At 40.6% G+C, this 23,381-nt stretch overlaps 1 pseudogene; it reads left to right on the forward strand.

Moving 5' to 3' along the window:
• LOC145413476 (glutamate receptor 1-like) overlaps positions 1–23,381 on the forward strand; it is an 806,335-nt pseudogene that overhangs the window by 549,787 nt on the left and 233,167 nt on the right.

The raw sequence follows: 23,381 nt of genomic DNA on the forward strand, positions 1-23,381 counted from the left end.
AGCAGAGGGTGTTGCAATGGTTTGGGCATATGGAGAGAATGGATAATGAGCGATTGGTGAAAAAGATAACTAGATCTGATGTGAGAGGTGTAAGATTGAGAGGAAGACCACGAATAGGATGGATGGACAGTGTGAAGAGAGCGCTGGATGCGAGAGGGATGTCTGTTGAGCAAGGAAGAGTGGCTGTGCGTGACAGAAATAAATGGAGAGAAATTGTGAATGAATAAGTGATGACGCAGCCCTGAGGGGATATTCTCCCGCATTTGGTCTGATCAGCTAGTCAGGTCAGGTGCGGGTAAGGGGATGGGTCTGTTATGATGTAGCAGGGGTAAACCAGTTCTGCTGTCGGGCCCTGCTGTGGATGTCACTGATTGCATTGCGCAGTTGACCCTTGTGCGGTGTGATGCGGTGAGGATCTGTCCGTTCTCCCCTTTGGGGCTAAGATGCGAATAAATGTGTTTGAATGGATGAGTAAATGGAGAGTGAGTCGTCCTGTCTCGGCTACCTCCCTTTCCTTGGGGGAAGCAGCCTAGGTATATAGATAGATAGATAGATAGATGTATACAACTTGTTTAACATATAATATTACTGAACCATTACAATATTAACATGAATATTATATGTATACACTATTATAATCAATATTATGTACTAATTGATTAGCATATAGAGAGTGGAACCAGTTAATGAATATGTGAGACTTTCTCGCTGGAAGTGGCTGGGGCACATATACAGAAAAGAAGGCAGTTTAATACAGGATGTGCCAGAGTGGACTGCTAGAGGAAGAAGAGGTAGAGGTAGGCCGAGGGAAACCTGGTTGAGGACAATGAAAAAAGAAGCAGGAGAGGAGTGTTGGTGGGACCTGAAGGAGATGGCAAGAGACAAATATTGGTGGAGAGGGTTCATTGAGGCCCTATGCATCCCGTGGGGTGCCACAGGAAATGATTGATTGATTGATTGAATTGATTAGCATATGTCAATGATGATTGCTGTCGGAGGACCTCCAGCGGCATGACCGAGCAATGTCAGGACTCCATATTATAATTACAAATCATAATAGATAGCTTGATGGATAGATAGATAGATAGATAGATAGATAGATAGACAGACAGACAGATAGAAGCAGCAAGTCAGGGGATGAGATAGGTAGTGTGTCAGCAAGAATCGAGCAGTGGTAAACATGCTTACACACTCTAACTCAAGGAATGCTTGACAGGCACACGAACAATGCCTCGTGACCATACACACACATACACACATACTCACACACAGGCTTCTAGAACATTTCAACAACAGTGTAACACACGTGACACGACCCTTGCTACACCAGAATTTAGGAAGCAGAGCTCAGAAGGAGGTTAGCCATAGAACTGACAGGTAGTGGAGAGAGTGAATAAGAAGAGGGGTCCAACTAGACTTACTTAGTATATTAAGTCTCTGTAATACATACGTTGCTCAACTTAGACTTTCTCTAAAGATAATAAATCAAGATCAGCTCCCTGTATTCATCTGTAACTCCTGCTCTTCAATTAACTCGACTCACCTATTACAAGAATTAAGAGTTACATATGTAAAAATGTTGGCTACAAAGCTTTAACAAGGCCTGTGAGGCAATGCCTTGATTCCGGGGACATCGTTGGTTTGTGAATGTGTGTGTGGTGCATTTCACTGGGTATGCTGTTGATTGTTCCCCCTCTATCGTGCTTTTATCTTTCCTGGCCCTCTTGACCCTTGTTGACTCCATCTATAGATAAGGAAAAGAGGTCAGGTTGATCATTACGAGAATAGCCTTTTAGCAGACATACGATACATACAAGTAGGTTTTATATTTACAATTACACTTTATTTACATTTACACATAGGTTTCATATTTGCACATACACATCATTACGTACACACAAATATGGTATCAATGGGAATGTAATAGTCAGTGCATTTCAGTCAGTCACATTATACACAGGCGTAATTACACATAATACGTTAAATATTTACTTATATGTCAACATGAGAGAGGAATATTCTGGTAATGATATTTAACTCATGGCGCAGATAGTTCAATTATTTTTTCTAGCTTATGTCAAACAACTTTCTTTCAGCCGAAATTGGGTCATAGAAGCATCAGAGTTAACACTGGTATCATTGTCTCTCATTTTAGGGGCAAGTTTGCAGCATCATATTCCAGTAAATCCCAGTTGATTTTACTTACCTGAATGAATCATTGGAACTGGAGTAATTATAGCATCACACACACACACACACACACACACACACACACACACACACACACACACACACACACACACACACACACACACACACACACACACACACACACACACAGTATGTACAATTAAGGAGAATAATAGCACCCCACTGTTTACCCTAAAAGTAATGCCACTTTTACGCAATGTTCTGAAAAAGCTTGCTGCGAAGCTCGAAATATCTCATCACGGGATCTCGAAACACGTTCATCACTGTCCTGTAATTTGTCGTAATGAAGAAAATCGCTTTTTAGTTTTTCCGCAACTCTTCCTACGTATTTGCAGATGCCCCGTATGAGTGGATATAATCTGATGGCGGAACTCTTGCTTTATTATTATTTTTTAATTATGATGAAATGTAATCCTCCTTAGGGATAGGGGTTGGAAGGATTCTCACTCTCTCTCTCTCTCTCTCTCTCTCTCTCTCTCTCTCTCTCTCTCTCTCTCTCTCTCTCTCTCTCTCTCTCTCTCTCTCTCATATACTGTATGTATGAATATATATATAGATATATATATATATATATATATATATATATATATATATATATATATATAAAGAGAGAGAGAGAGAGAGAGAGAGAGAATCCTTCCAATCCCTATCCCTAAGGAGAATTACATTTCATTATAATTAAAAAATAAATAAATCAATAAAAAAGCAAGAGGTCCGCCATCAGATTACATTCTTTCATACGAGGCATCTGCAAATACGTAGGAAGAGTTGCGGAAAAAATAAAATGCAATCCTCTTCATTACCATAAATTACAGGACAGTGATGAACGTTTTTAGAGATCCCGTGATGAGATATTTCGAGCTTCGCAGCAAGCTTTTTCAGAACATTGCGTATGACTCTCATTACCGTTGGTGTAAACAGTGGGGCGCTATTATTCTCCTTACTTGTACAGCTCCGTTCAGGAGTTCGTACTACACCCAGCGTGGAAGGCGCTGGTCTCTGCCCCTCCTTCCCGGACGACAGGTTACAGCTTCGGACCTTCCACGAGCAACCAGACTTTGGCTAGTATCAAAGCAGTGTCATTCGCTCACCGACTGTTAAATGAAATGAGAATTTTATTTTCATACTCACATATATCAGTCAATCTTACTGCTGATTAAATGATGAAAGTATGTTTATATTCGCCCGGCTTAAAAGAAATAATAAAATAACAGAAGAAAAGCACATAACAGAATATTAGAAGCTCGGCTATGAATCAATATGATTATGCGAGTTAGTGAGTTATCGCATGTCTTAATCCCTAGACACGGGCAGTTTTTCAACTAACCATCTTAGCTCAGTATTTATGAACAGTTCTACCGTTTCAAGGAAAATCTAAGCAGCCAAAAATAATGTGTATGCAGCCAAGATACTCAAACATTTACGATGTATCTGAACAGCTAAAACTCATGTTCATACTCAAAAGCAGATGACGACGATTGGTGGAGTCTAAGGAATAATGGAAATCATATGTTTTAAGATTAAGTAGCAAACATGATGTTTCCTCTACGTAACCGTCGGTCTCTCTCTCTCTCTCTCTCTCTCTCTCTCTCTGTGGGGTGTGGGAGGGGGTGTTCCACCGAGGTGTTTTGGCTATCCTCTGCTCAAAGGTGAAATCAGCACTATCACGTGCCCCACCAAGTTGACATAAATCGGCGAGACGAGAAAATTAATGCTCAGAGGTCAAATTTTTCGCGCTTCGTGATGATGGCTTTTCCATCAGGGCAACAGCGCATCAACTTGACCTCACTACAAAAACTGTGATGAAGTGGATAAAGAGATGGGAGGAGAGTGCCAACCTTCAGGACCAACGTAAGTCATGTCTTTTGTATTACTGTAATGTTATGCTAATAATGAATAATTGTGAACAATAGCTCCCCGTTATATTCCAGTGCTAATAGAAACTAAAACTAGTTTTCGGTCCCTGTGGAAGATGTCAGTGAAAACAGCTTTATACAGTGGACTGGCGTAGTAAAGGGGTGGGAGCGGGGGCAACCTTCTCGAGCATCAGTTTTTGGGAGAGTGGCAAATTACATCCTGAGTATTATAGTCAACGTTCCCATTTTACTTTTTGACGTGGTGTGGGTGATTAATGTAAAGCATATGCAACAGGTGTAAAAATAGTAATTATTATGCATTATTTTCATGGCCAAATATCCCCTACACTACATCCACAATTATTAGTGGCTGCCAGAGCCAGCGGGCGTGGCCACGCACGGTGGCCGATGTTCACTTCGCCTCTTCTGTTGCTTTTTTCACGTTCACACACCTCACATCCGAATATTCATTAAGCCTAATAAAGTCGTGATTTACATGCAATATATAATGTTCAGTGATACTTTCCCAGCCAATGTTTGCTGAACCTTGTCTTGATCTTTCACAAAATATCAGACTTCGGTTCAGTGATGCATTGTCCACACGGTGTGTGTGTGTGGGGGGGGGGGGTTTGTGGGAGTGGGGGGAGAGTGGGGGAGTATAGGGGTGTGGGGGTGTAGGCCTGTGGGTGTGGGGGTATGGGTGAGTTGTGGGGGTGTGGGTATGGGTGTGGGTGTGGGTTTGTGGGTGTGGGTATAGGTGTGTATGTGTGTGTATGTGTTTGTGTCTGGGTGTGTGTCTGGCTATGGGTGTGTTTGGTTGTGGGTGTGGGTGTGTAATCACTTAATCTCTTTGTATGGCATAAGGACGAAAACTATGAAGTAATGGCACTGGAAATGGGACAGTTTTGGAATGTGTGTGGCGTGTGCAAAGTGGGTTAAATAATGAATAACAGGAACTGAGAAATTGGTGTGAGGAGCCTTATTGATAACATAAAAAGTTGGTGTGGTCATGAAGAGAAAATGGAGAATAATAGGAACTGAAAAATTGTTGGTGTGAGGAGGCTTATTGATAACATATAATGATATACAGTTGGTGTGGTCATGAAGAGAGAATGGATCTTGTTAGGTTGTTAAAAAGTAAAGTCGAGTTTGAAAGTCGGCGGAGGTTTGGATGTTGTAGTTGTTGTTGTTGCAACCCCAGGTTCATCTCGTTGCGATCCCAATGGAAATCAGACGCTTCTACCCGTCGTTTCCAAAAGTCCTTGGTTGAGGTTATATTTAAAGACTGTGTTGCAATAGTGATGTGCATGTGGTGAATGAATGTGTTGTGGTGTAGGGGGTTGCCTTGCAGTGTGGGCAAAGTAACTTGTTTGTGAGTTGTATTTTGTGTCGGAACCGTAGCAGGGAACAGTGGTGACCACATCGCAGTCTGACTATACTGTTTTTTTTTTTTTTTTTTTTTTTTTTTTTAAGACGAAGATGCACTTGACAGGTTGATGATGACTGGCTGAATGCGACATGTCCGAGTAACATAGGTGTATTTCAAATAATTACCAAGTAATCTGACATTATCTGGTAATTATTTGAAATACGAGGATGTTATTCGGACATGTTGCATTCAGCCAATCATCACCAACCTGTCAAGTGCATCTTCGCCTCAATTTAAAAAAAAAAAGAATGAGTATAGGTGTGTTCGTGCCTTTCTGTGTAGGGTTGATGAGGAATGTATGTCTGGTGGTGGTTCACGAAGGATGCTGTTTGACTGATGGGTTTGGATGGCTGTGGTGGCTAATGGCTGTGTTTATGCACTGTATGTCTGTGATTTGTAGTGTTGGGTGATCTGTGATTTGTATTATTGGGTGGAGAAGGGGGTATGTTGCTGAGATACTCTGTGTAGTGTTGGGCAGTTGTTCGTTTGTTTACTTTTGGATGGCGGTGATGCAACATGAAATTGCAAGGGTGAGATGGGTACTGAGCTACAGCAATTAACTGTCTCACGTATTCATATGATCTTTGGAAATAATTTTGCATCTTGATGAAAGTGATCTATAATAATGATTTTGATGCATACTGTACTTATTCTTTAGGCTTTGTTCGTCTCCTTAACTCTGCTGACTCTCTTCGGTCTCTCTCTCTCTCTCTCTCTCTCTCTCTCTCTCTCTCTCTCTCTCTCTCTCTCTCTCTCTCTCCAGGGATGGCCCGACCGGGAGAGGGGGGTCCCCCCCCCCAGTGTGTGTTCTGAGTTTGTCAAAGAATTACTGAGTTGGTCAAAAATCGAGAAGTCATTTAGCAGGCTTAAGCTTTTAAAAACATAGGCCTATTTGCGAAACCGAACCAAAGAAAAAACGTTACATAATCTGATGGTTCTAGCTTGTGAAAGTGACCTAATTGATCAGTTAGATCTTCAAAAAAAAACTGCAAATTGGTGGAAACTCATGAAAACCTGAATAAAATTCTAAAAGCCATTATCATTACACAATCTGTATATACAGGTTGTTACTGCTGAATCCTTATTAATCCATTATCCACATTCACTTCAAGTTGACTCAACATTCGTTTTTCACCTTTTTCCTTATTTGACTTACCAAGTGTGATTTGTGTATGTGTATGTTATTATTTTTTTAAGTAGTCAGTTTAAGCATCTTGTATCTCTCACTGTATGACTGAAAATCAGTGAACAGTAGTGCAATTTTGAATTAAGTTGTGTCTATATGCACCAGAAATCCAGAATGAGAGTTTGTCAAAATTTGTCACCAGTAAATAAATTACTTTCCAGGAAATACTGTAAGTCTGTTACAATAGAAATTACTTTCTCATAAATTTGGTTTGTTTCCATCTATTTAGTTGGTCAAACCGTAACGCCAAACGGATCAAATTGGTCAACATTGTCCTTACCCTCCCCCCAATCACATACTCCTCGGGCCATCCCTGTCTCTCTCTCTCTCCCTCTACACACACACACACACACACACACACACACACACACACACACACACACACACACACACACACACACACACACACACACACACACACACACACACACACACACACACACACCACTGTTCCTCTGAATTCTCTGCTTGTTTCTCTCCCCCATTACGACTGAAACGAGGCACTAGCCTTGCCCCATCCTCTCACCCGCTCTGTGATGCATCTGTTAACTAGTAATCTGCCTTTCTTGTATATGACTAGTTAATTGTTGAAATGTCTTAGGATGTTTTTTTCCAATGCATAGTGCCACATTATTTCGAACGCTGTGCGTCCAGGCATCTCAATGAAATGGATATTTGTGTTTACGTTTCTTTGGATGGAGCTGACAGGGTTTTGATTTATGATGGTCACATACAAATCAGTCGTAGTCATTCTAAGAACGAGACTTCAATTCCCATCTCTTGATGTAGCTGTTGTTGTTGTTGTTGTGTAACCCTTGTCTGTCTGGCCAGCGCAGAGCCTTGACCACCGTCAAGCAATCGCCTCTGCAGGGCTGTCCCATGCAGTGATGGGGTGAAACTAGAATATCCGGCCTTGAGCTGCATTTAGTCTCGCTACGCCACTATCTTTATAGGCAGCAGTTTGTTTAGTACAACTGTTGCCCTTGTAACAATATTTTCATATCATACAATATTTTTCAGCACAAGTATCCATACTCGTAATGTTTTCCCAAACTAGACTTTCGGCGTTGATTTTTATTAGTGCCATATTTACTAATAGCGAATACTTTCATGTTAGAAAGGACGGGAGCCCCTCGAAGAACCACCCAGGCTGGAGATGCTGCTATTGTCGCAGCAGCAGGGGCAACACCTCTTACGATCGCGGTGGCCATAAGGGACAGTCTTCAGTGAGATGTGTCCGCGCTGACTGTCAGGCAAAGGCTTCATGTCGCTGGTATACACTATAGAATTCCAGCAATGATGGAAAGCCTGATACAACAACACAGAGAGGGGAGGTAGGCCTTTGCTCAATGCTACTTTCAGAAGAATCTAGACTTTTGGTCGCGAGTCATCTTCATGGATGAGAAGTGTTTCTCCTCCACCTCGCATGGTAGGGTTCACTGCTGGAGAAGAAACACCACCAGGTATATGATATTACCATTTTTATTACTGATAAAATTCCGTACTGTTATTTCCCCCCCCCCCCAAGGCTTCGTCTTCGTTGCAGTCATCTGTTTTCTGTTCACCTCGTTGTTACAATAATTAACCGATATTCAGACTTTCACCTATGGAATAGGTCAATAATGAAGCTGTCTTCCGCAGTCTGCATACCCCTCCGTCCTTGATTTCCAGTCTTTTAAAGGCAATATGACCAGGCATCTAAAATAATCAGGATCCCTTGTTTTGGTCTTATTCTGTTCATATTATCCTGGAAAAAGACATGATTCCTTCTACTCTTTGCCTCTATTTTCTTTGTATAAAGACATTAGTGTCGAGAAAAACTGTGATCAGTTCTAAATAATATAAGGTTAGGAGGGCATGTCATCAACTAGTATTCCGTCTAATGGCGCAACAATACAATATATATATATATATATATATATATATATATATATATATATATATATATATATATATATATATATATTTCGCATGCAGATGCAAGAGGGTCGACATTTTTGAGGAGGCACGAACGGGTCACGTTACCTGAAACATCTGGGGATACCTGACTCTACATGGCCTCGGTGACATGTTCAGCATCGAGGGGAGTTTTACTGCTGACCAGTGTGTCCATATCCTGAAGGAACGTTCCCTGCCATCTTTACGTGCAAAGGGTTTCCCGTTCCAAGATGGACCTGTAATTTCCATGCATGACCGGTGCCCCATCCACACCGCACGTGTAGTACGGCAGTGGTTTCAGAGACAAGACATAGTTCACCTCTCAGACTGGCCCGCCAAAGGGGCCAATCTAAATGTAACAAACATGTTTGGGCTGACATGATTAATTCCTGGCAGCCAGGAGACGAGAGGACAAGAAATGATCTCCTCGACCACGTAAACGCCCAGCAGGAACTTTGCCGGCGCAAACACGACTTCATCCGTGGCCTTGTAAGCTCCATGCCTGATAGGTTGCAAGCAGTGATTGAGAAAGAGGTAGGCTGGACCCGATATTGATGTGAAAAGTTAGGCAACAGTTATCATTATATTAAGGATATGTATGTATATTATATAGATAGATAGATAGATAAATAGATAGATATTGTTGATAGATAGATAGAGATAGATAGATGTAATAGACACAATAGCTAGATATAATAGTTACAATAGACATATATTATAGATAGATAGATAGATATAATAAAGATGTAGATATAGATATGATATAGATAATTAGATATTGTATAGAGACAGATATAGAAATAATATAGATAGATATAGATATAATACAGATTATACTCGTGTGTGTATATATATATATATATATATATATATATATATATATATATATATATATATATATATATATATATATATATATATATATATATATTGTTACGGAACAGAGAAAGATAATGTACACTTTAAGTGAGAATACGAAGAGTCACTACTGTCCCGTAAAGTTCCAGGTTCAAAACAAAAGAGTTAGGTAAAATTACAAGTTAAAGTTTAATGCTTAAATTAACAACAAAACATTCAGGACTCATAAGGATAATGTAATGGCAAATAAACAGGTTAAATATATGGTTAACTGCAATAGCCTCTATTAACACGAAATTAGCAAGAGTAAATTTATCTAAGTCAGCCCTGATGAAATGAGATACCAGATAATACTCAGTGAATGCCAGATAAATAATTACAGATACAAACTATTATCAAAAATGACTGACATAAAGATCCATACATGAATTACAAAAACTTCACTAAGCCTACAAATTAAACTTATGCTATACAGTACAAGAAAAAATGCAACGACAGTTATACTCAAATTACACACAGCTGCTAGATGGTTGGAGACTTCTTGAGCACTCACAATAATAATATCTGTACAGGGGAGGACAGAGATGTGAACAAAATGAGGAGCAGATCTAAGTGGCAATGATGCAGAGACTGAGCTCATTATATAGGGGCCAGCAGAGCCTGATACAACTTGTAAGAAGGACGCGCAAATGAAGCCATGGGGACAGAGAGCTGCAAATCCCGCAAAGTATAACAGAGAGAACGACTTACTCTACTATAACGGTAGAAGGGGGGGACTGAGGCAGAACACGCTCGTGATCAAACATGCAGCATACTGTGCGTTAAAATTGCACAAAGGATGATGAAATCATAGGCTATGTAACACCTCCCCACAAAGAAAAAAGAAATTTACAAAGGAAATTTCTTATTACTCTAAAACAATCCGTACATGGCATTACAGAACATGCAAAAGTCTTTCCTAATTTTACAAAACATGAGATCTCCCTAGCACGTTCAGTCATAGGTACTTGCCAGTATCCCAGTATCCCTTTAACAAATCAAACTTACTTATGTACCTAGCCTTTCCGATCTTGTCTATGCAATCTTCCACACGAGGGAGAGGGCAAGTGTCTGTTTTGGTTATCTGATCAACACGTCTGTAGTCAATGCAAAGCCGCTGTGACCCACCTGGCTTAGGGACCAGAGTGACAGGAGAACTCCACTCGCTCTGACAGGGCTCAATCATCTTGTGGTCCAACAGGTAGCCAAGCTCCTTCTGGATGAGAGGAACTTTCACTGGGTTCACACGGTAAGGAGGCAATTTAATTGGCTTTGCGTCTTCAACATCGACATCATGCATCAACACAGTGGTTCTTCCTGGAGTAGCACGGAACACTTGCGGGTACTCCTGCAGTAATGCCGAAAACTCCTGCCTTTCCTTGGGTGGTAGATGAGAAAGTTTAGTCTGGAGATCATTCATGATATCAGGATTCTTCCCCAAACTATCACTCAGGCTCATACTGCATGGGAGAGCTTCACTTGCAGACTCGGGTGGAACAGCTACAGTGCAGACTGGATTATTTTCGTCCCGCCTGTGATATAACTTTAGCATGTTGATGTGACATAGTTGCTTGCTCTTTCTACGATCTGGTGTGGCGATGACATAGCTGACATCACTGAGTTTCTTCTCCACGAAATAAGGGCCACTAAACTTGGCTTGAAGAGGTTGCCCATGAACTGGTAGCAGAATCAAAACCTGATCTCCTGGCTGAAAGTGGCGTAACCTGGACTTCTTATCATACCAAGTCTTCATCTTCTCCTGAGCAGCTCCTAAATTCTCTCTCGCCAGCTGTAAAGCAGTGGACAGCCGTTCTTTGAAATTCATCACATACTCCAGCAGGTTGACGTCATCTTCCTCCGACAGCCAGCATTCCTTGAGTAGCTTAAGGGGTCCTCTTACTTCATGGCCAAACAGTAGTTCAAAAGGTGAGAAGCCCAGTGATTCATTTGGAGATTCTCTTGCAGCAAACACAACGAATGGAAGACCTTTATCCCAGTCTTTCTGATGTTCCAAACAGTATTTCTTGAGCATCGATTTGAGTGTTTGATGATATCTCTCCAACGCTCCTTGGGTCTGGGGATGGTAAGCTGAAGACGTGATCTGGGAGATGCCCAACTCTTTCAGAGACTGCTTGAAAACATTTGACATGAAATTACTTCCTCGGTCTGACTGTACCTCCTTGGGCAGACCAAACTTTGTGAAGAACCCTAGCATTTCCTTAACCACGTTCTTTGCTGAGATGTTTCTAAGTGGAATGGCTTCAGGATAACGAGTAGCCATATCAATCATGGTCAACACATAAGAAAATCCTGAAGAAGTCTTAGGAAGAGGACCCACAATATCCACCAACACACGGGTGAAAGGCGCCTCAAAAGGAGGAATGGGAACTAGAGGTGCAACCTTTTCGGTCTGATTACACTTCCCCACAACTTGACAGGTGTGACAAGACTTACAATACCAGGAAACATCCCTGAAGATACCTGGCCAGTAGAAGTGTTTCAAAATGCGTGCCACAGTCTTCCTCACTCCAAGGTGTCCTGCCAAACTGGAATCATGAGCCACTCTAATGATATCCTGCCTACAAACACGAGGGATGACAACTTGATGTACAACCTCCCATTCACAGTCGGCTGATGCTGTTGGGGGTCTCCACTTCCTCATAAGTACTCCTGACTTTACATAATAACAAGTAGAAGCACCAGCTGACTCATCCTCACTGCAAGCAGAGTTAGCTAGACCTTTCAACTCAGGGTCGGCAACCTGCAACTCAACCAACTCTTGACGAGACAAATTATCAACACTACGTGGTACTGCCTCATCTGGTGAGTGGTCCAAATTAGCAAGAAAAGTGTCAGCCAGGATAATATCATCATCATCATTATCCTCTAAATCACCAGTAACTTTAGACTTAGCCCTAGTGACAGCACATGCAGAGAACACATCAGGGACATCACAATCCTGGGTCGCAGTCACTGGTTCACTAGACAACTGAGGAGCTGGACACACTTGACTTCCACCAATATCATTTCCAAGTAAGAAAGTTACACCTGACATTAGGAGTGTCTCAACCAACCCAACCATAACGGAACCATTAACAAAACCAGACTCTAAATTCACTCTGCACAGAGGGACAGAGAAGTATTTATTCCCTACACCTTATAAGATTACAGTTTCATCAGAGGAATTCACATTAGAGCCTAGAACACTGGTCAGCATAAGGGATTGGCAGGCACCTGTATCATGATATATTTTAACTGATTTCCTGTTATTACTGTCCAGAGGACTGACAAAACCATCAGACAGGGAATTAGCACATGAACTCTTGAGAGTGTCACCCACGTTACTGCTCAAAAGAGGAGCTGCATCATGAGAATTTAAGTTACCCCTCAAAGCAGGTTCAGTTAACTCAGTTAAAGAATTCTGGGAACTCTCAAGAGTGGACACTAGACCAATTGACTGAATATTTAAAGACTCCTTTTTGTTCACATCACGCTGTCTCCTGAAACATCTCTCCGTAGTATGACCAAGCTTACTACAATAAGTACATTTACTTTTCTGAAATCTAGAGGTGAAGCTGGTATTTACTTCCTGAGAAACATCATCCTTATTCTCTTTCCTGTTACCTGTACTCTGAGTAGAGGCAACGTACTTACTCTCAGCTTTCCCTTTTTCTCTAGAATATCTCTTGTGAGTGAGAACATACTCATCAGCTAAAACTGCAGCATCAGACAAATTATCTATTCTTTTCTCATCAAGATATAGGCTTACATCTTTATAAATACACCTTTTGAAGTCCTCCAGCAAAATCATCTGCTTAAATTTGTCAAAATCAGAATCCACATTCTTAGAATTTAACCACTGCTCCAACAAATCTTCTTTGATTTTTGCATACTCAACATGGGATTGCTTATCTTGCTTGAAAGTTGTCCTAAATTTTACTCTATAGGCTTCAGGAACAAGCTCATAGGCCTTAAGAATCAAGCTCTTAACTACATCATAATTATCACATTGATCCTGAGGCAAAGATGCATAAGTTACTTGAGCTTTACCGGTGAGAACAGTTTGAAGGAGTACTGGCCAATACTCCTTAGGCCAATTAAAACCTGTAGCTACCCTCTCAAACAACTGAAAATACTTTGTTAAGTCAGATTCATTAAAAGGAGGGACAAGTTTAACATTTTTAGCCACATCAAAATCATCAGAGCTAGATGATCCAGTTCCACCTTGTTTCATGCGATACTCATGGTCTGCCTGAATCCTAGCAAGTTCAACTTGTGCGTGAAACTCAGCCTCCTTAACATCAGCCTCCTTAGCACGTGCTTGAAATTCAGCTTCCTTCACACGAGCCTCCTGCAGGGCTAGCTGTAACTTAGCTAATTCAATCTGCGTTTGCTCATTTGGAGGAGTTACATTAAACAAGCTTTTATTAATCATGCCAACAATTTGATCTTTAGAATGATGAGAGTGAACTGCAATTCCCAATTGTTGAGCAACAAGCTTAAGTTCATTCTTTGTTCTGTTTTCTATATCACACACTGTTTGCACATTTGACAAAAAATCTTTGGCTTCATCAAGTGTAGAAATAGTAGCCATCATGAATATATCACAGTCACAAAATATCAAACAATATCCTTATGATAATATCCTGAATATCCTGATATGAGGTCGCCAAATTTATGTTACGGAACAGAGAAAGATAATGTACACTTTAAGTGAGAATACGAAGAGTCACTACTGTCCCGTAAAGTTCCAGGTTCAAAACAAAAGAGTTAGGTAAAATTACAAGTTAAAGTTTAATGCTTAAATTAACAACAAAACATTCAGGACTCATAAGGATAATGTAATGGCAAATAAACAGGTTAAATATATGGTTAACTGCAATAGCCTCTATTAACACGAAATTAGCAAGAGTAAATTTATCTAAGTCAGCCCTGACGAAATGAGATACCAGATAATACTCAGTGAATGCCAGATAAATAATTACAGATACAAACTATTATCAAAAATAACTGACATAAAGATCCATACATGATTTACAAAAACTTCACTAAGCCTACAAATTAAACTTATGCTATACAGTACAAGAAAAAATGCAACAACAGTTATACTCAAATTACACACAGCTGCTAGATGGTTGGAGACTTCTTGAGCACTCACAATAATAATATCTGTACAGGGGAGGACAGAGATGTGAACAAAATGAGGAGCAGATCTAAGTGGCAATGATGCAGAGACTGAGCTCATTATATAGGGGCCAGCAGAGCCTGATACAACTTGTAAGAAGGACGCGCAAATGAAGCCATGGGGACAGAGAGCTGCAAATCCCGCAAAGTATAACAGAGAGAACGACTTACTCTACTATAACGGTAGAAGGGGGGGACTGAGGCAGAACACGCTCGTGATCAAACATGCAGCATACTGTGCGTTAAAATTGCACAAAGGATGATGAAATCATAGGCTATGTAACAATATATATATATTGTTGACTATAAAATAGAAATAAAAATAAAATTGTCTATTTTTTGTCTGAAAACTTCCGTATAATTATGCTTGTATATTATCCATCTTCTATTAGATGCAAGATTATATATCTATATCTATATCTATATACATATATATATATATATATATATATATATATATATATATATATATAATTTCGGTTTTACGCCAGGTATCCCCGAAGGGCTAATGCGTTGCCCCTGTGTAGAGGACTTCTGAACTAGAGCGTGTAGCATTTTATGACCGGATGCCCTTCCTGATGTCTACCAATGACCCTTGGGTGGATTCGATCCTCCGACCCTTCGGTCAGAGCGGAGCGCTCTAACCCACTGAGCCACGGCTGCAAGATTACTCACACGTAATAAATATAATGTGTTCCTTGGCCTTCCCATACAAACAGGACGGATGAAGTAAACTATTGCAATGTCTTTTCCTCCACAATTATGCGATTTGTTAATGCGTCGGTGGTGGTGGACGGTGGTTGCGGCGGCGGCGGTGGTGGTGGATTGTGGGTGTTGATGGGTGGCGGCGGTGGTGGTGGACGGTGGCGGCGACGGCGTTGATGGTGGTGGGTGGTTGTGGTGGGTGGCAAGTGACGGAGACTGTGGTGGTGGTGGCTGTTGTTGTTATTGTTGTTGTTCTTATGAGTTTGTGTTGTGTGTTTGTGTGTGTGTTTGTGTGTGTGTGTGTGTGTTTATGTGTGCGTGTGTTTGTGTGTGTGTGTTTGTTTGTGCGTGTATGTGTGTGCGTGTTTGTGTGTTTGTGTGTGCGTGTGTGAGTGTGTGTGTGTGTGTGTGTGTGTGTGTGTGTGTTTCATTGGGAGAATAGTCAGCTCACAAATCACTTATTGATTCATATCAGAGTTCTTCATTTCCCTCTATTTGTGTATTGTAACTTATTACTTGTATACATATTTTCATCACAACCGCATAATGTCCACGTATTTCCTTCATTAATATGTAATAATACTTGCCAATATCTGTATAAATATCCGTTTCATCTCAATTTTCGCATTCGTCGTGTGACTGAAACTGTTCCGGTATTTGCTGCTCTGCCTGCGGTGGCGAGCGGGTCGGGGTATTAACATGTCGTCCAGAAAGAGCTGACCGAGGCTTGTGCCTTCCACTTTGGGTGTAGTACTAACTTCTGAACGGAGCTGTACATAATGTGTGTGTGTGTGTGTGTGTGTGTAAAACGTAGTTTTACATGCAAAATATGGGTAAATCTTTCATATTCTCACATTGAATGTAGGCACTCTAAGATGGAATAAAAAAAGCTGTTCACTCCTCTCACTAGTCAGCTTGTTTCAGCTTTGGAGATATTTTGGGATGGAGGACTGACACACAGGGTTGTACATAATTAAATGGCTTGTGAAATTATATGAATGGCTTTTGAGATCTTCCAACAGCTCTTCGTTGGTGATTGATTCTGCACAGTATACCACAATAGCATACCCCAAGTTATTGAATCAGATTATCAATATGAGAATAGTAAAAATAGCATACAAGCCGATGGTAAGGTTACATAATGCTGTTTATGGCTAACGATGAAGTACTACCACCTAAATTACACCCTAAAGCCCTTAACTACTCGGAAACAACATCTTAGGCGTGGACGCAACAAGGAAGCTTAAATGACACACTCGCTTAGCGGTTTGTAGAGACTTAACTTTATACGAAGATATTCCTTAATGCAGCATCCATTTTTATACTGGAGTTTTGAAAGAGATGGTGTAACTAGGAAAATGCGAAGCTCTGTGGTAATGGAGGTGTGTGTGTGTGTGTGTGTGTGTGTGTGAGAGAGAGAGAGAGAGAGAGAGAGAGAGAGAGAGAGAGAATGTTTATCCACCTATTCATCTGGTTTCCCTCAGGTACCAGAGTGAAACCAAACAATATATATATATAGGTAGATAGAGACAGATAGATAGATATAGACTGATAAATAGATGTAGATAGATAGATAATCGAGACAAAAATCATATATGTGAGAGCAACAAAAACTACGGTATATATCGAGAGAGAATAAATATCTCGGTCTTTCTGGCGTACAGGTACCAAACCCGTCTTCTGGTCTGATGGACTACGCCACCACGATGAGACCCGATTACCACCAGGCCATCATTGACCTCATCCACCACTACCGCTGGGATCACATCATTTACCTCTACAGCTCCCATGACGGTCAGTGAGCAGGGCTTCTTTATTACCATAGTTACCTCTCCGTGCATCCCGTTTTCTTTTACTGTTTCCTCCCGCTGCAGGTTGCCTGCTAAATTATTTTACTTCGGCTTCTAAATTTACCTCTACGACGCACACGACGGTCAGTGAGTCTGCCTTTTTTTATCTTTTTCTTTTATCATAGTTACCTCTACCAGCCTCCCGTTTTTTTTTTCTATTTTCTCCTGCTACTGGTTGCCTGCTGAATTATTTTACTACTGCTGCTTCAAAATTTATCACTACGACTCGCACGACGGTCAGTAAGCATGTTTTTTTTTTCTTTTTTCTTTTTTTTTTTACTGTTGCTATTTCAAAATTTACCTGTGCTACTCCCACGACGGTCTGTGCTTCTATCTTTTACTGCATTTGTCTTTCAGCCTCCTGTTTTATCTGCTGTCTCTCTGGTTTTCTACTGAATGGTTTAACTTTACTCCTTCATCATTTACCAGTACGACGCCTACGCGAGTTACTGCTCTTGCCTTTTATCATTGCTTTCTTTAGTAAGCCAACCGCTGTTTTACTTATATATTTTTTATTGTTCATTTATCTCTCCAGGCACTTTTCTTGATGCTGCTGATATACTCTCTCTCTCTCTCTCTCTCTCTCTCTCCAGTATTATTATTTTTCCTTTTTCGTCCTCATCAGTATCTTTTCTCTCTCGCAGCCACATCTCCCCCCCCCCAGCTCAGTCTCCCCGCTTCATTATATCCACATCAGAGAAGAGAGAGGCACATTTAGTTTCCCTCTCTCTCTCTCTCTCTCTCTCTCTCTCTCTCTCTCTCTCCTAACACAAGCAGATTTGAAATTGTATACTATAGCTTTATAATCACACACACACACACACACACACACACACACACACACACACACACACTTAACAGAGACAGACAGACAGAGACAGAGAGAGAGAATTTTACAAGTTCCTTCAACTTGCACTACAAGTTCACCGAGAAGGCTGCCATCTCTATTTTTTTTGTTTTTAATAACAGATCGGAGGAAGGAAAAACAAATGAATAAAAAAAAATAATCCGTTCACCAGATTACTGGTGTCCTCTGTTCATAAAATATCTGTAACAGTTAGACTTGAACAGCTGTAGGTTGAAGTTTGGAGGGAAACAACTATGGGGAAGCGAGTTCCAGAGAAACGCAGTTCGGGGAATGAAAGACTTCTGATAGGCAGAAGTTCTGCAATATGGCTGAGTGACAATCCAGTCATGAGCGCTACCAGATGCCCGTGTAGCAGGAGGGAAGGCATGGAGAGGTGGCACCATGGACGCAACTTCGTCTGAGCATTTGCCATAAAAATATCTGTAAAATAATTCAAGGGAGACAACATTCCTTCTTACTTGCAGGAGAGGTAGTTTATTTGTAATGGCAGGGTTGTTAATGATTCTAACAGCTTTGTTCTGCATTTGTCTAGTTGTTTTAATGCAACCTCTCCACAACCATTCCACAAGGGTGAGCAATATTCAAACTGAGAGCACACATGACTTATAAATTATAACTAACAGCTCATCAGCCAAGAAGTGATCTAACATGAGAGGTCCATCTGAGGGCATTGTTAAGTGAGATGTCAAGAATTTCAATACTTTTGGAGATAGGAATATTAGTAGCACTGAAGGTAATGTACGAATCTGGCAATATCTGTTTATTAGTAAACTGTATATATTTAGTTTTAATTGCATTAAAAGATACAAGGTTGTTTTGTCCCCATTCACTGATCGTAGATAGATCTTGATTTATGGAGATGGCTGTACTGAGTTGAGAGGTAGAGATATTGGACTTTGTAAATGGGTGTCTGAGTGTGAATGAACTGTGTAGTGTTGAGTCATCTGCATATGAGTGAATGGGATTGTGGGTGACAGATAAGAGATCATTAATATGAACCAGAAATAGGGTTGGCGCCAGAACTGATCCCTGCAGCACGCCGGCATTAATTGAGTGAACATTGGAATATACATCATCTACCTTTACTCTTATTTTCCTGTCACTAAGATATGAAGATATCAAAGGAACAAAAGACGTTAGTCCATAGCAAGGGAGTTTGGACACCAGGGAACGATGCCATACTCTATCAAAAGCTTTAGAAATATCAAGAGCTACTGCATGAGTTTCTTCATGTAGATCAATTGATTGATGGAGATTGAGTTAGGAGATTGAGTATGTCGATGGTGGATCTTTCATGGCACAAACCATATTGTCTATCACTAATTAAGTTGTTGGATTCAAGATGTTTAACAATGTGCTTATTAATTAATGTTTCAAATACCTTACCAAGAGAAGATGTGACAGCTATTGGTCTGTAATTGGAGGGGTCAGACGAACTTCCTTTCTTCGGAATTGGGTGGATATTGGCTTCTTTCCATGAATTTGGGAATAAAGAAGTACGTATGCATAGTCTGAATAATTTAGCTAGAACAGAGGCAAGTTCAGGGGAACACTTTTTCAAAACAATTGGCGGAATTCCATCTGGGCCTGAAGCTTTGTTGATAGGTAAATTGTCTAGGATGGATTTTACGTATCTTGTCTGTATTTTAAGTGGGGCAATTTCGGGAGAATCAAGTTCTAGTACTGAGACATTCTAGCTGGTATCGTCTATGGTAGAGTTTCTGGCAAAGGTGCTAGCAAAGAGATCTGCTTTCCCACGTGGGTCATTTGTAATGTTGTCATCTGAAGATTTTAGTGTGGGAATGGAAGATGACTTGTTAAAGTTATTATTGAAAGAATTAAGAGTTGACCAGAATATTCCATCGTCATTAGGGTTGTTAAGTAGTTTTGATGCTTGCTTTTGAAGAAAGTTTGATGTAGATAGATTTAACACAGCTTTTGCATGATTTCTAGCAATTTTAAATTGGGAGAGTGATTCAGATGTTTTTGATTTTAAGTAAGTTATATGCTGATGACTTTTGGGTTGTTGCTCAGGCACAGTTGCCATCAAACCATTTTGGAGAGTTCGATCTTTTAGAGAACTGTTGACTTGGTATGAATAAATCCATACCAGCTAGTATTAAGTCGCAAATGTGGGACTGGGTAGAATTGGGATCACTAGAGAAGAAAGACTGCCATGGAATGTCAGCAAGATAATTTCTAAATCCATCCCAGTCTGCCCTATCAAAATGCCATCGGGTCACCCTGACAGGTTCAGAACGGGGAGGTGTGGGAGGGTTTACTAATGAGGCTTTGATGAGATTGTGGTCAGAGGATCCAAGTGGTGACAGTACCTCTATCCTGTATTGATCTGGATTATTTGTCAAGAATAAATCCAAGAGATGGACGTTATGGTCAGGATTATCAGGTATTCTGGTTGGTTGCTTTACCAACTGGGTGAGATTAAACGATTCTGCAAACAGCTCGCACTCTAAACCAGCATCATCAGTCCTGGCAGAATGCAATAACTATCCAACATTATGTATGTTAAAATCACCCAAAATGGTAATTTCGGTGCTAAGGGCAAGGTTAAGGTTGCTCAACTGAGTGGATATGGAATAAAATACACTGGGCTCCGAAGAAGCATTGGGGGAACGATAAACTACACAAATATATTTGGTAATGTTTTGACAATTTAGTTTATATAATGAGTAATCAAAACTGGACGAAGTGAAGTTTAAAATAGTGTCAACTGCATATTGGGATTTGATATAAGAACAGGTGCCGCCCTTGTTACGGAAACTTGTAAGGAGATGGTAACCGGGAAAACAAAATGGAGATATATCGGTAGAGGGTGAGATTTGTGGTTCTGTGAGGAAAAGGGCCAAAGGGGATGTGGACTGAAGAAAAAAATAAACTGAGTTTAAATTTGTGGTAAAAGGCCGCACTTTCACCTCTTCGCTGACGAGCATTCCCAGAAATAGCAACAGTCGCTGCCGGCGCAGTCGCTTGATGGCGACCGGGAGGACCCTGTGCCGCCAGCCCTATCCCGCCGGTGGTGGCAATCCAAGTTACCTCCTCATTTGATAGTAAGATTGCAGCGGCCATTACTAAAGACAGTGAATAGAAGGTGTGATATGTTATGCGCATGTAGTGTGGTGTAGACAGTTGAAGGTAGAGGTATTATGAGAGCATGCTGGCCTACTCTCTGTGTAAATGAATGCACTGAAAATGTTCGCAAAGAGAGATGGTCAGGATCAAGTCCTGAGGGCTGGTGAACGGGAGCTCCAGCTCTCCCTGTCAGCAGCTTGCCATCAACCTCGGGAGTACTGCCCTGTTCGACTGGTGCTACAGTCGATTCCTCAAAGAAGTTTATTATTATTATTATTATTATTATTATTCTGTCCGACAAGAAGAGTATGTTTTCACCAGTTTGTTTGTTTGTTTGCTTGTCTTTTAGCAGGATTACTCAAAAACTAAAAGAGAGATATGGATCAAATTTAATAGCCATGTCCCAGGGAACAATTGAATAACTTTTGCGACCGGGCCGGATCGTATTACAGATCCTAGATTCAGACGCGAAGCCCTAGTCACTGATGAGAAAACCTGACCCATTACGAAGAGTGGTTTGGAAATTACGTTGTCCTTGTCGGAGAGATGCGCTCCACTGAGTGCCCCTCTGGTTATTATTATTATTATTATTATTATTATTATTATTAGATGATTATGATAATGATTAATATTATTACACACTTCTGTTCTCGACTGCAGCTTCCACCGATTATTAAATCCCAGTTATCATATTCCTTCACCACTTGCTTCACGAAGTCCACTTATCCAAAACAGTAATTACTCACCCAGTCCAGTCATTTACCATTCTTCAATTTACCTACAGTCCGAGGCAAAAGTTTGATTATTTCTCTTCCTGTACTTATGACTTTCTTCTGCTGACTGACATTCATAAAATGACAGTGTCTTGGTATGTTTTTCTACATAATATTTCCTCGCCTTCTTGTGCTAATTAATATTTCTAAGCTGAGCGTGGCTTGGTATGATTCTTAGCCCGGTATTTCACATTTCCTGCTTATTTTTCATTGGTGGCCAATATTCTCAAGGTCTGTAATATTGGCAAGAACCAGAGAAAAAGCAGAAGAATTTAGGAAAGCAAACCTATTAGAGGAAAAGAAGAGGGAAAGAAAATAAGTAGGGAAATAGATGAAGTAGAACTACATAAAGAAGGAAGAAAAGAGAAAAAAAAAGATTCCAGTGAAGTTGGGTGTTAATGTGATCGTAGATTCTGCCTCAGACCCAGGAGGAAGAAGGAAAAGAAGAAAATGAGAAGGAGGAGGACGTGGACAAAAGAAGGATAATAAGAAAAATGAGAAGAAAACGAGAAGAAAAAGAATTAAAAAAAGGGAAGAGAAGAACAAGGAGAGGGAAGAGGGGAAGAAGAAGAAAGGATAGAAGAAGAAGGACAAGAAGAAGAGAAAAAGAAAAGAACAACAGCAACAACTAGAAAATATCAATGATATGTGTAGGAACATGTAAAAATGACGCAAGGTGAACAATGGAACAGGGAAGGAAAAGGGAGGGAAAAATGGAACAGAATAAGTAGGCAGAAAAGACAAGGAAAGGAACTAAGAGAAGGTGAAAAGAAACTCCAGTGTGTTATAGAGTATTGAGATGAATGGGACCGTGGGATCTGTCTCGAATCGTCTCGGAATTCTTGAATATGTAAACGCCAGTCCCTCAATCCCAGTGCCACACAGTGAGAGAGAGAGAGAGAGAGAGAGAGAGAGAAACTGTATGTTTCACACTCTCACTGGCTTTATTTTCATTTCTCGCATGATTTGCCTTGTCTTTCTTTTCACCTTTTTTGTTATTTTTCATACGGACGGAATTCTTGAAAACAGTAAACGCCTCTCAGGTAGTCTCTCTCTCTCTCTCTCTCTCTCTCTCTCCGTCATCATCGCCATCGTTATTGTCATCATGAAGAGGAGGAGGATGGTCATGGTGACGATGATGAGAGAGAGAGAGAGGGAGAGAGAATCAGAATTTTCACTCTCTTTATCTCATATACTTTACCTCACCAGATAATATTTCTATCTTTCTCGCTGCATATGTCTTTCTTTTCCTTATCTCTTGCTGTATTTCTCAATTTCTTTCGAATTGTTTCCTATTCGTGCGTTTTTCCGGATGAAGTGGCCTCAGAATTCTTGAATATGTAAATGACTTCCGGCACTTCTGTCAGACCAAGAGAAATTCTCTCTCTCTCTCT

Source organism: Coenobita brevimanus, chromosome 1 (assembly GCF_032717465.1).
Source record: "Coenobita brevimanus isolate Jiangsu-jjx chromosome 1, ASM3271746v2, whole genome shotgun sequence".
NCBI classification, from domain to species: Eukaryota; Metazoa; Arthropoda; class Malacostraca; order Decapoda; family Coenobitidae; genus Coenobita; species Coenobita brevimanus.